The sequence below is a fragment of the Pleurodeles waltl genome, chromosome 7 (genome assembly GCF_031143425.1).
Source record: "Pleurodeles waltl isolate 20211129_DDA chromosome 7, aPleWal1.hap1.20221129, whole genome shotgun sequence".
NCBI classification, from domain to species: domain Eukaryota; kingdom Metazoa; phylum Chordata; class Amphibia; order Caudata; family Salamandridae; genus Pleurodeles; species Pleurodeles waltl.
The window spans coordinates 1,220,351,599-1,220,366,487 of record NC_090446.1 but is presented as its reverse complement, the minus strand read 5'-3'; positions in this window follow the sequence as shown (position 1 = coordinate 1,220,366,487).

Sequence of the window (14,889 nt, the reverse complement as noted above, 5' to 3'; positions counted from 1 at the left end):
CAACAACCTGCTCGACCCCTCACAAACCGGATTCCGAACCAACCACAGCACTGAAACCGCCCTCATCTCAGTCACTGACGACATCAGAACACTGATGGACAACGGTGAAACAGTCGCCCTCATTCTGCTCGACCTCTCGGCTGCCTTTGACACCGTCTGTCACCGCACCCTAATCACCCGCCTCCGCTCCACCGGGATCCAAGGCCAGGCCCTTGACTGGATCGCCTCCTTCCTCTCAAACCGTTCCCAAAGAGTTTACCTCCCTCCGTTTTGCTCAGAACCCACCGAGATCATCTGCGGCGTACCCCAAGGCTCATCACTCAGCCCGACACTCTTCAATGTCTACATGAGCCCCCTCGCCAACATCGTACGCAAGCACATCATCATCACCTCCTACGCCGACGACACCCAACTTATACTCTCCCTCACCAAGGACCCCGCCAGCGCCAAGACCAACCTACAAGAGGGTATGAAGGACGTCGCAGATTGGATGAGGCTCAGCCGCCTAAAGCTGAACTCTGAAAAAACGGAAGTCCTCATCCTCGGCAGCACCCCGTCCGCCTGGAACGACTCCTGGTGGCCCACGGCCCTCGGCACCGCACTGACCCCCACAGACCACGCCCGCAACCTCGGCTTCATCTTGGACCCTCTTCTCACCATGACCAAGCAAGTCAACGCCGTGTCCTCCGCCTGCTTCCTCACCCTCCGCATGCTCCGCAAGATCTTCCGCTGGATCCCCGCCGACACCAGAAAAACCGTGACCCACGCCCTCGTCACGAGCCGCCTGGACTACGGCAACACCCTCTACGCCGGGACCACAGCCAAACTCCAAAATCGCCTGCAACGCAGTCAAAACACCTCGGCCCGCCTCATCCTAGACATACCCCGCAGCAGCCACATCTCCGCACACCTGAGACACCTGCATTGGCTCCCTGTCAGCAAAAGGATCACCTTCCGACTTCTCACCCACGCACACAAAGCCCTCTACGACAAGGGACCGGAATACCTCAACAGACGCCTCAGCTTCTACGTCCCCACCCGCCTCCTCCGCTCCTCTGGCCTCGCACTCGCTGCTGTCCCTCGCATCCGCCGCTCCACGGCGGGTGGTAGAGCTTTCTCCTTCCTGGCGGCCAAGACCTGGAACTCCCTCCCCACCAGCCTCAGGACAACCCAGGACCACTCCGCTTTCCGGAGACTCCTAAAGACCTGGCTGTTCGAACAGCGATAACCCCCCCCTTTCTCCCCTAGCGCCTTGAGACCCGCACGGGTGAGTAGCGCCCTTTATAAATGTTAATGATTTGATTTGATTTGATCTGTTCTTTGAGGGGTATTTTTTTCTTGGTTTCCTGGTCCTGTGAGTCAATGTGCTTACAATGCTGAGCTCGGGGGCACTGTATGCGCACCCTACTGCTTTGTCCATAGCACTTAAATCACACTCCCTCATGCCTTATTCTTGCTGATCCCACCACCCAATCACCCTCCTCCCACTGTCGCTTGTTAACTCCTTTGCCACCATGGCCGATTGCCCTGAAATCCCCTTGTTTTCTTTTGCCTCGCCACTTCACGCTCATGGCTGTATGTTGTTTCTGCCTCTTCCTTGTTTTTGGGCATTGTGCTGTTTCTTTGCGTTGTCTGGGGGTGACTTTTTGATTTTTTTGCATTTTCATGTAGCACAAACTCGACACAAAGGTATTGGAGTGCTTTATTATTTAACTTTATGTAGTGCAAACTTGATACAAATTTATTACAGCACTTTACATCAGCAACCGTTACATTACACAAGAACACATTCATTTTTGGTAGCAATGGGAGGTTAAGTAATTAGCCCAGAATTACAGGATGTTTAGCCGGCGCTGAGACTTGAACTGGGTTCTTTTTTTTATATTTTTTATATAGTGCTTGGTAAAACAGGTTCTGCCATTTCAAAGTGCTGCAAAGCAGGTGCCATTCTAAACAAAATTGATATAATTCATTTGAGATGAAGAGGTAAAAAAAGCTATCACAAAAGCAAGGTACACTGTTCCAAACCTGAAGGAACAAGAAGAAAAAATCTATGTCAGGATTGCAATTGGTGACATTCTCGTTCTGTCAAGACCTCTGCAATGGTTAACCAAATGACTTGAGTAAAGCTTAACACTAGACAATAGCACGTGCTCTTGATATCCTCCAGAGGGTCACCAACCAAGCACATAGGTCAGTTCTAGGCAAGAATATGGCGAAAGGTATTGTCTTCAAAATGGTGGAAAAGCAGTTGTGACTCCACACCTAAGCACTTTATGGCCTTAAGCTTGTGGCAAAAAACATCTAGTAAACATGTAAATTGGGTCTCTGCAAATAGAGTTCAGTTAGTACATCAGCCATTTTCTTAACCCTGAAGCGCAAAGAAGCTAGCACCAGGGTGCCAAAGTGAGAGGAGCAATGTATCATTGGGCACAAAAGTTGAGCAAACTCTATCACTTCCTCCTCTCAGGATTCACTGGTGTCATGGCTTTGATGACAGTCCCCTCACAGCTACTGGCTACTGAGAGCTTGTAGATGTCACTTCCGGAAGCACTGTTTAAAACAGCACTCAAATAGCACTGCTTCCTTTTTGAAGATGCACCACCTCGAATACCCCTCACAGTCGCTGTCACAGCCGCAGAGCTCTACCCCATCACCCTCTGGACTCCTGTGTATAATGATCCACTCATCGTCTGTCACAGGCCAGTAATGTTTAACCTGCTCTCATCTCTAAAAAAAAAAACAGGCTTTATGTAACCACTTGTAGGAAGTTGGCTCTGTATGCACTATTTCAAAGTAAGGAATAGTATGCACAGAGTCCAAGGGTTCACCTTAGAGGTAAGATAGTGGCAGAAAGAGATAATATTAATGCTCTATTTTGTGGTAGTGTGGTCGAGCAGTAGGCTTATCAAAGGAGTAGTGTTAAGCATTTGTTGTACACACACAAGCAATAAATGAGGAACACACACTCAGAGACAATTCCAGGCCAATAGGTTTTTGTATAGAAAAATATATTTTCTTAGTTTATTTTAAGAACCACAGGTTCAAATTTTACATGTAATACTTCAAATGAAAGGTATTGCAGGTAAGTACTTTAGGAACTTTGAATAATCACAATAGCATATATACTTTTCAAATAAATCACATATAGCTATTTTAAAACTAGACACTGCAATTTTCACAGTTCCTAGGGGAGGTAAGTATTTGTTAGTTCTTGCAGGTAAGTAAACCACCTACGGGGTTCAAGTTTGGGTCCAAGGTAGCCCACCGTTGGGGGTTCCGAGCAACCCAAAAGTTACCACACCAGCAGCTCAGGGCCGGTCAGGTGCAGAGTTCAAAGTGGTGCCCAAAACACATAGGCTTTAATGGAGAAGGGGGTGCCCCGGTTCCAGTCTGCCAGCAGGTAAGTACCCGCATCTTCGGAGGGCAGACCAGGGGGGTTTTGTAGGGCACCGGGGGGGACACAAGTTAGCACAGGAAGTACACCCTCAGCAGCACAGGGGCGGCCGGGTGCAGTGTGCAAACACACGTCGGGTTTCCAATGTAAATCAATGGGAGACCAAGGGGTCTCTTCAGCGATGCAGGCAGGCAAGGGGGGGGCTCCTCGGGGTAGCCACCACCTGGGCAAGGGAGAGGGCCTCCTGGGGGTCACTCCTGCACTGGAGTTCCGATCTTTCAGGTCCTGGGGGCTGCGGGTGCAGAGTCTTTACCAGGTGTCGGGATCTGGGAAGCAGGCAGTCGCGGTCAGGGGGAGCCTCGGGATTCCCTCTGCAGGCGTCGCTGTGGGGGCTCAGGGGGGAGCAACTCTGGCTACTCACAGTCTCGTAGTCGCCGGGGAGTCCTCCCTGAAGTGTTGTTTCTCCACAAGTCGAGCCGGGGGCGTCGGGTGCAGAGTTGCAAGTCTCACGCTTCCGGCGGGAAACGCAGTTGTCTTGAAGTTGCTTCTTTGGAAACAAAGTTGCAGTCTTTGGTGAACAGGGCCGCTGTTCTCGGGAGTTTCTTGGTCCTTGTAGAGCAGGGCAGTCCTCTGAGGATTCAGAGGTCGCTGGTCCCTGGGGAGAGCGTCGCTGGAGCAGTTTCTTCAGAAGGGGGGAGACAGTCCGGTAGAGCTGGGGCCAAAGCAGTTGGTGTCTCCGTCTTCTCTGCAGGGTTTTTCAGCTTAGCAGTCCTCTTCTTCTTAGGTTGCAGGAATCTGAGTTCCTAGGTTCAGGGGAGTCCCTAAATACAGAATTTAGGGGTGTGTTTAGGTCAAGGAGGGCAGTAGCCAATGGCTACTAGCCCTGAGGGTGGCTACACCCTCTTTGTGCCATCTCCCAAGGGGAGGGGGTCACATTCCTATCCCTATTGGGGGGATCCTCCATCTGCAAGATGGAGGATTCCTAAAAGTCAGAGTCACTTCAGCTCAGGTTGCCTTAGGGGCTGTCCTGACTGGTCAGTGACTCCTCCTTGTTTTTCTCATTATCTCCTCCGGCCTTGCCGCCAAAAGTGGGGCCGTGGCCGGAGGGGGCGGGCAACTCCACTAGCTGGAATGCCCTGTGGTGCTGTAACAAAGGGGGTGAACCTTTGAGGCTCACCGCCAGGTGTTACAGCTCCTGCAAGGGGGAGGTGATAAGCATCTCCACCCAGTGCAGGCTTTGTTACTAGCCACAGAGTGACAAAGGCACTCTCCCCATGTGGCCAGCAACATGTCTCGAGTGTGGCAGGCTGCTAAAACCAGTCAGCCTACACGGGTAGTTGGTTAAGGTTTCAGGGGGCACCTCTAAGGTGCCCTCTGGGGTGTATTTTACAATAAAATGTACACTGGCATCAGTGTGCATTTATTGTGCTGAGAAGTTTGATACCAAACTTCCCAGTTTTCAGTGTAGCCATTATGGTGCTGTGAAGTTCGTGTTTGACAGACTCCCAGACCATATACTCTTATGGCTACCCTGCACTTACAATGTTCAAGGTTTGGCTTAGACACTGTAGGGGCACAGTGCTCATGCACTGGTGCCCTTACCTATGGTATAATGCACCCTGCCTTAGGGCTGTAAGGCCTGCTAGAGGGGTGACTCATCTATACTGCATAGGCAGTGTGAGGTCGGCATGGCACCCTGAGGGGAGTGCCATGTTGACTTACTCGTTTTGTCCTCACCAGCACACACAAGCTGGTAAGCAGTGTGTCTGTGCTGAGTGAGGGGTCCCCAGGGTGGCATAAGATATGCTGCAGCCCTTAGAGACCTTCCCTGGCATCAGGGCCCTTGGTACCAGGGGTACCAGTTACAAGGGACTTACCTGGATGCCAGGGTGTGCCAATTGTGTAAACAAAAGTACAGGTTAGGGAAAAAACACTGGTGCTGGGGCCTGGTTAGCAGGCCTCAACACACTTTCAAATCAAAACATAGCATCAGCAAAGGCAAAACGTCAGGGGGTAACCATGCCAAGGAGGCATTTCCTTACACAACCCCCCCCCCCCAAACGAAAGAGGATGAGACTAACCTTTCCCAGGAGAGTCTTCATTTTCTAAGTGGAAGAACCTGGAAAGTCCATCTGCATTGGCATGGGCAGTCCCAGGTCTGTGTTCCACTATAAAGTCCATTCCCTGTAGGGAGATGGACCACCTCAACAGTTTTGGATGTTCACCTTTCATTTGCATCAGCCATCTGAGAGGTCTGTGGTCAGTTTGAACTACAAAGTGAGTACCAAAGAGGTATGGTCTCAGCTTCTTCAGGGACCAAACCACAGCAAAGGCCTCCCTCTCAATGACACCAATGAGGGCCTTGGCTACTGCAGGGGCAGTAGTCGACCTAAGGGGAATAGCTTCAGGGTATCTAGTAGCATGATCCACTACTACTAGTATGTACATATTCCCTGAGGCTGTGGGAGGTTCAAGTGGACCCACTATGTCCACACCCACTTTTTCAAAGGGGACCCCCACCACTGGAAGTGGAATGAGGGGGGCCTTTGGATGTCCACCTGTCTTACCACTGGCTTGACAGGTGGTCCAGGAGACACAAAACTCCTTGACTTTCTGGGACATGTTGGGCCAGCAGAAGTGGTTGACTAGTCTCTCCCACGTCTTGGTTTGTCCCAAATTCCCAGCAAGAGGAATATCATGGGCTAAGGTCAGTATGAACTCTCTAAACTCATGAGGCACTACCACTCTCCTAGTGGCACCAGGTTTGGGATCCCTTGCCTCAGTGTAAAGGAGTCCATCTTCCCAATAGACCCTATGTGTTCCAGTTTTCTTGCCATTGGACTCTTCAGCAGCTTGCTGCCTAAGGCCTTCAAGAGAGGGACAGGTTTCTTGCCCCTTACACAACTGCTCCCTTGAGGGTCCCCCTGGTCCTAAGAGCTCAACCTGATAAGGTTCTAACTCCATAGGCTCAGTTCCCTCAGAGGGCAGAACTTCTTCCTGAGAAGAGAGGTTCTCTTTTTGTTGTTGTGTTGTAGCTGGTTTCCCAGTTGTCTTTCCTTTTCTCTTGGTAGGCTGGGCCCTTTTTCCAGGCTCCAGCCCTACTTTTTCACCCTGAGCCTTGCACTGTGCCCTTGTCTTGACACACACCAGTTCAGGGATACCCAGCATGGCTGCATGGGTTTTCAGTTCTACCTCAGCCCATGCTGAGGACTCCAGGTCATTTCCAAGCAAACAGTCTACTGGGATATTTGAGGAGACCACCACCTGTTTCAGGCCATTGACCCCTCCCCACTCTAAAGTTACCATAGCCATGGGATGTACTTTAGTTTGATTGTCAGCATTGGGGACTGGATAAGTTAGTCCAGCCAGGTATTGACCATGGGAAACCAGTTTCTCTGTCACCATGGTGACACTGGCACCTGTATCCCTCAGGCCTTCTACACTTGTCCCATTAATTAAGAGCTGCTGCCTGTATTTTTGCATGTTAGGAGGCCAGGCAGCCAGTGTGGCTAAATCCACCCCACCCTCAGAGACTAATGTCGCTTCAGTGTGACACCTGATTTGCTCTGGGCACACTGTTGATCCCACTTGGAGACTAGCCATTCCAGTGTTAGCTGGAGTGGAGTTGGAAGTGGTACTTTTCTTGGGACAGGCCTTGTCTCCAGTTTGGTGTCCAGGTTGATTACAGCTACGTCACCAGGCCTTTTTGGGATCAAAGTTTTTACCCTTGTACCCAAAATTGTTTTGTGAAGAGGCTCTGGGCCCACCATCCTGTGCAGGTTTTTGGGGGCCTGAAGAAGACTCTTTACTATTTTTGTTTTTGGATGTCTGTATGCATTATTTCTGATTGCCGTGGTTACTAAGTACATGGAAAATCAATGTAGAGAAAAAATCTTTCTGACCCTATGAAGTGGCCCTTTCTACTGGTATTCCTCTCAGTGCTTCATCACGCCTCCCAGTATCTACAGGAATTTTCATGTGTTTGTTTACATGGGTTCACACCCCAAAGACTAAACGCACAGTCAATCCTAAACAGTAATAGTAAAAACTCCATGGGCAGGAGATGTTTTACACAGGAGAACTGTTGTTTCACAAACTGTGGCCACCAGGACCATCCTCTAATTGTACTTATGACAAATGTGTCATTGTGACTGAAGTATTTTTTTGTATCAGACAACAAACAGGCAGCATCCATGACAGGCTTGCAGGGTAACCATTCTGTAAATAACTTTCATATACATTATTTTTACCTAATTTATCTTCTGTGGGTATCAAGAAATTCTGACATGGTTCTGGATCTACCTTGGATTCCACCCAAAAAAACCATACATTTGAATCCTTTTAGCCTGAAAAATGCCAATGAATCAGCCCTCTAGGAGCCTTACTGGGAACCACTGGTCTAAATGAAAAAAAACATCTATCGTCCAAATGCAGGCCTTCCCAGTCTACTCTTATTGGTCCAGATGGGAAGGCCAAGACTTTAAAATTTGAGTAGCCGCCCTAACAGAGATAATTCTGACTTTATAATTGTCAGCCAGTGTACAAATGTGTGCATTGAAAAGGCACCTTCAAGGCCCAGAAGATTCAGGTACACTTATCTGTTCTATAGAGTCCATTCCTGAGCCGAGGACTATCATAAGAGTATTAACCCAAGTCAGTGCTTTACATGAATACAGAGTACCAGCCCTTCTGTAGTTCCATTTAAATTTAAAACACTGACCCAAGGTCTCAGATGTCGCACCTCTGGAACATATCCTGTTAGCCCATCTACCACTGAATCTCTTGTTCAGCAATCTGCACACATTTGTTCAGTTAAACTGCCTCTTCAGTTTTTCTCTTTGTAATCAGTCAATGTTTTTAAAAGGTAGGCTGGGATTGCCAACGTAGAGGTATAATTCCTCGGAAACATATGGCTGCCCCCTTTTCTTTGCTCCTAACTCTTTTGACCCCCTCTCTAAGGCATCACAGCCGGTCTGTAGGAATGAGACAAAAACACTCCCAAGATGGAGGCCTTGTTGTGTTATCTCTGCTGCAGCGACAGGCCTGAGATGGTTGCTGTGGCCCCTGGCATACATCCACTACACTTGTAACCAAAACACATAGGTAAAAGACATTGGGCCTGATTCCTACTTTGGCGCGTGGCGGTCGCCGCCCGCCAAACGGGAACCGGCAGAAGACCGTACCGCAGTCAAAAGACCGTACCGCGGTCAAAAGACCGCGGCGGTCATTCTGACTTTCCCGCTGGGCTGGCGGGCGACCGCCAAAAGGCCGCCCGCCCGCCCAGCGGGAAAGCACCAGCAACGAGGAAGCCGGCTCCGAATGGAGCCGGCGGAGTTGCTGGTGTGCGACGGGTGCAGTTGCACCCGTCGCGATTTTCAGTGTCTGCCAAGCAGACACTGAAAATCAATGTGGGGCCCTGTTAGGGGGCCCCACAACACCCATTCCCGCCAGCCTCGTTCTGGCGGTGAAAACCGCCAGAACCAGGCTGGCGGGAAGGGGGTCGGAATCCCCATGGCGGCGCTGCTTGCAGCGCCACCGTGGAGGATTCACAGGGGCAGCGGGAAACCGGCGGGAAACCGCCGGCTTCCCTTTTCTGACCGCGGCTTTACCGCCGCAGTCAGAATTGCCCCAGAAGCACTGCCAGCCTGTTGGCGGTGCTTCCTCCGTCCCCTACCCTGGCGGTCTCGGACCGCCAGGGTAGGAATGACCCCCATTGTCATTTACGTCTATAGCTCTAACTCTTACAAGTGCGAGACCTATTGTATCGCAAATGCTTGTTAAGTATTGTATATAATATTGTTTTCTTACTGTAGTTGTATCAAATATTGTTTTTAATCAATTTAAAATAAATTTGTTATTGTTACCCTATGAAGATATGCTACAGTTTTCTCACTGCTGTGACACTCTTTCAGTCTGCCTTGGGCCAGTCAACCACTTTGCACCGTAGGACAACGGTGTGTGTTAATGCCTAGCAAGCATTTTGTACTGAAAGGGCAGCTTCGAATATAAAATTCCATGCTTAGGAACTTTGTTGGGAATGCTAGCGGAAATTAAAACATTTCTTATTTTTAATGTCTGCCGTCAGGACAAGTGCAGCTCACAATGAGGTGTTAGCGGTTGCAATATGTCTAGTCCAGGTAAAAATTATGCCAAATATGGGATTTAGATGCCCTGGTGTGTCCACTGGATTTATTATTCTTGGGGCACCCTCTTCTACTACTGTGCTACAACTATGCTACACTGTTTTCAGACACATATCAAACTATTTTCTCAGTCCGTTTTCTGCTTGCCTTAGGACTCTGTGCACTTTACACTGCTAACCAGTACTAAAGTGCTTGTGCTCACTCCCTAAAACATGGTAAAATTGTTTTACCCCTAATTGGCATATATAATTTACTTATAAGCCCCTTGTAAACTGATATAGCATATACCCAGGGCCTGTCAATTAAATGCTAATAGTGGGCCTTCATCATTTATTGCACAACCCACTTATGTAGCCCCTTAAAACATGTTTCAGGTCTGCCATTGCAGCCTGAATGCAGTTGTAAACTGACAATTTTACTTGGCAATAACCTCCTTGCCAAGCCTTAACTCTCCCTTTCTATGCATGTATCACCCCAAATGTAGGCCCTAGACAGCTCACAGGGCAAGGTGCACTGTATTTAAAATGTTGGAAAGGTACCTTTAACTTGTACGTGTCCTGATAGTGAAAAACTCACAAATTTGGATTTAACTACTGTGAGGCCTACCTCTCCCATAGAATAACATTTGGTTACCTTATAACATTTAAAAGGTGTCATTTTTTATTGTGATTGAGAACAAGTAGAAATATATTGTTTGGTGTCTGAGAAATTGTAACCTAAAATCCTCTGTAATAGTACAGCCAGATTTTAAGACACAGTTTGAAAATGCCACTTTAAGAAACTCATCATCTTCCCGGCTTATTTGGTGCCTGCAGCCTGTTAGTATGTCACCTGCCTTGGTGTAGTTGGATTTTGTTTATTCCTCCCAGACAGTAATATAATGGAGGGATTTGGTGTGGCTGGATGGGCAATCACTGGCATAATGTGGGGTGGAGCTAGGCACAGCCCCTCTTACAAGCCAACAGGTTGTGCCCCAGCTTCACATAAATGATTTCATAGCCGCCCTTTGTCCCTGCTGCCAGGCTGGGGCCATGGCAAAGGAAGCTGGAAATTCTAAGCACCTCAAAGGAAAGTCTCTAGAAACTTCACCTACTTCAATTAAGGCACAAGGTATAAAATAGGTCCCACTCTTCAGTTCCCTTTCTAGACCCTTGGAAGGACTCTCAGAGGACTACCTGCTGCTATGGACTGCAGTGCACTTCATAAGACTGCCTTGCTGCACTTGAAAGGACTGCTCTGCTGCCTTGCACGTCAGAGGCCTGCCATGCTGCTGGAGCCCTGTTCCACTTCCTGAACCCATGATGATCAGAGTAATTCCTGGGGCAAGTTGGCTGGCCTCCTGATCAGAGCCTGAGGAACAGAAAAAGCTCCAACCATCTTGAGCTCGCAACTGGGCCCCACCTAAAAGAGTCTTCTGCTTCCAACTGGTGCCCATCCACCACTGAACTCCATATACCCAATATACAAAACTAAGGAACATTTTTGACTAAGACTGCTCTGAGAACCGGGATGAAAATGGGGCCTACCTCCTCATCTATCTGCTCAAGGTGCATTCTCGGTCAGCCTGACTTCAAGGCAGCTCCCACTACATTCTTCTTCTCAGCAGTTAATGATGTTCAGCAGCACCTCCAAGAAGGGGTATGCTGCCTCTTAGGGCTCTCGTTGGACACAGCCTGCAGTTTTGACTCTCAAGTTTCCCACAAGTTCCCTCAAGTTTTCAGCTTCCAAAAAGAGACTAAGGGCCCGATTATGAATTTGGCAGTTAAACTGCCCAAACTCCAATACTGCAGTGGGAAGGCGGCCGTAAACCTGGCAGTCTCACCACCGTCGTATTATGATGTTTCCGCTGGGCTCACCGGTGGAAATGTTGTATTATGATGTTTCCGCCAGGCTGACCGGCAGAAAATTGTGTAGCAGCAGTCTTTTTTCCTAAACTAGTGTGGGATTTTTCTTGTGTTGTGTTTTCACTTTATGAATGTTTGTGTGCTGCATAAATACATTAAACATTGCCTCTAAGTTAAGCCTGCCTGCTTTTCTGCCAAGCTCCCAGAGGTTTACGCTCAGGTTAGTTTAGTGACTCTAGTGGTTTACCTTGACAGGAACTGTGGCTGTTGCTTGAGCAGGATTCTCACCCCACTCAACCAACAACTCAATTTCTCACAGTCACCATCACCTGAAGCAGAGGAGCTCAATGTGATCACCTCTGAAAGATCAATGGCTGAGTCAACCATGCTGGTATTCAGAAATGCAGATGCACACTGCACCTTCCTTCTCAATCTGATGCCTTGAATGCCGATACCAAGACCCAACAGACATGCAAACTTGCACAGTTCCCCACAATACTGGTTATCTTCACAGTCACTCAGCGAAGAGCTATTATCACACAGCTGCAGGAAAGGTGAGGTGGAAATCCCTGTATGGAGTCAGTTTCCAGTTTGTTTTTGAACATTCTAAGAAATTCATGTTCTTTTAGGGGTGTGAAACGTCCTACATCACTGGCAACAGCTCAGCAATTATTTTAGGGTGTTTGATGGAGAGGGTAGAAGTGCCTCTCAAGCAGTTCTCGACATAAGGCCACACCCTTCATCAAATAGTGAAATTCCTTTTTGAAATTGGCAGGTATGCGTCAAGATGAGGCTGCAAACCTGTGCTCTGATGGACAATGATACTCAATTTGATCACCTTAGAAAGATGAAGGCTTAAGTCAGCCATGCCAGAATTCAAACAGTGTGGCTGAGCACTGAACCATCTGAACCATTTACCTCTCCCTCATACCCTAAGTGTGCATACCAGTAGCCATAAAAAGGCTGCACAACTGTTACAAATAGGCAGCAGTACTCAATTCCACCACATTGGAGAGATGGAGGACAGAGACATCCTTATCAAAATTTGGCAAGGCACTGAGCATTACTTTAGGAGGCTGGCCTGGTTTGTAGGGGTTACCAAAGGTACTTACATCTTATACCAGGTCCAGTTATCCCTTATTAGTGAAATGTAGTCAGTGTCTAGAAGCCAGGCTGTCTAGGGGTAGCTGTAGCAGAGCAGCCAAGGCTTATCTAGGAGACATGCTAAACTCTTGCAATACCACTGTAGTCACACAGTACTCACATACGAAAGAAAATATTGTGTTACAAAAATAAAGGTACTTTATTTTTAGTGACACAATGCCAAAAATACCTTAGAGACTATACTCCATTAGGAGGTAAGTAATATACACAGTATATACACTAGAATGCAGAAATAGCTGTAAAAACAGTTAGAAAACAGTGCAAATATTGAAAATAACAATAGGTTGCCATGGGTCTAGGGGGGACACAAACCATATACTAAAATAGTAGAATGCGAAAGTCAGTTTCCCACCTAGGCAATTGTAGTGAGTAGAGGGGCACTGGGAGTGTAAGAAAACACCAAAGGTAAGTAATAGAGGCCACCCCAGAGCCCATGAAAACAGGAGTAAATCACAGTAAGTTTCCTACACAAGAAGTCATGATAGAGGATAATGCAAGAACCAGAAGAGACTGTAAGACACCAACAATGGATTCCTGGACCTGAAGACCTGTGAAAGAAGGGGACCAAGTCCAGCAAGCACTGAAAAGTACAGGAAGAACAGGAGCCCCTGCTAACCCGGATGAAGGTGTAAAAGAAGAACCTTTGGTGACGAACAGTCAGTAATGCACCTAAGAAGATGGATGTGGGTTCCTGATTGGTGCAGATGATGTCCCACGCCGTATGGATGATTGCAGTCTGGTTTGTGTCTCTGGATTCTGCCAACAAGCCTTGGCACACATAAAGCACACGGTTAGCGGAAAATGTTGCTGCCCGGAATCAGGAGAGACCTGGTGGCCTCTACCTAGAAGGGGGAGACACAGGGGGCTATCAGTAACTCAGAGAGCCCTCGGAAGACCAGGCAGCATGCACAGGAGTCCCACAGCACGGGGACAAAGAAGGTGCAAATGGAGGCCCATGCAGCACGACACAAAGGGATCCCACGTCGCCGGAGAGCCACTCAGGAAACTGTGCATCACAGGATAGAGTGCTGGGGGCCTAAGCTGTGTTGTGCACGAAGAACTTTGTGGAAGGTCGCACACAAGCCTTAGCAACTGCAAGTCATGTGGTACATGGGGGTACTATCTTGCATGGGAAGGCAAGCTCTTACCTCCACCAAAGTTGGACAGCTGGACCTTGAAACTGTTGGGGTCACTTTAGTCCACCACTCGTGTTGCTGGATCCACGCTCGTCGTCAGGAGAGGGGACCCATGCCACCGCTCATCGCTGCCGAGGGGTGCCTGCTGAAGCAGGGAAATGACTCCTTCACTTCAAGGAGATTCCTTCGCTTCTTCTGGTGCTTGCTGAAGACAGGCAGTCCTCGGAGGATGCATGACCTGGAAATTGTTGCAGTTGCTGGCAGGAGCTGAAGATACAATGTTTCAGAAGTCGTCTTTGCTTATTTGTTGCAGTTTCTGGAGGGTCCAGATGCAGTTCTGTCTTTAAAAGATGAAGTAAAGAATGCAGAGGATTCCTACTGGAGTCTTGCAATCCAAATCTGAGGAAACATACAGGAGAGAGACCCTAAATAGCCCTGAAAGGGGGATTGGTCAGCTACACAGGTAAGCATCTATCAGAGGATGGCTCTGACGTCACCTGCTGGCACTGGCCACCCAGATGCTCCCAGAGTGCCCCACTACCTTGGAATCTAAGATGGCAAAACCCAGGGACACTCTGGAGGAGTTCTGGGCACCCCCCTGGGGTGGTGATGATGAGGAGAGTGGTCACTCCCGTTTCCTTTGTCCACGTTCGCGCCAGAGAAGGGACTTAGGGTCCCTGAACCGGTGCAGACTGGAATATGCCAGGAGGGCACCATTTGTGCCCTTCAAAGCATTTTCAGAGGCTCTGGGAGGCTACCCCTCCTATGCCTGTAACACCAATTTCCAAAGGGAGAGGGTGTAACTCCCCTCTCACAAAGGAAATGCTTTGTTTTTCCTTCCTGGGCTCAAGCTGCTTGAGCAACAGGAGGGTAGAAACTTGTCTGTGAGGTGGAGCAGCTGGGGCTGCCTGGAAAACCTCAGAAGGCTGGGGTGGCAGTACTGGGGGTCCACTGTGGAGCCCCCAGAGTGCATGGGATTGTACAACCAATACTAGAATCAGTATTGGGGTACAATTCCCAGGTGTTAGACACCTTACATGACCATATTTGGAGTTACCATTGTGAAGCTGGACATAGGTATTGACCTATGTCCAGTGCACACATAAAATGGCATCCAGCACTCACAAAGTCCAGGAAAATGGTCCTGGACGACGTGGGGCACCTCTGCTAGTGCAGAGGTGCCCTCACACACAGGTACTTTGCAC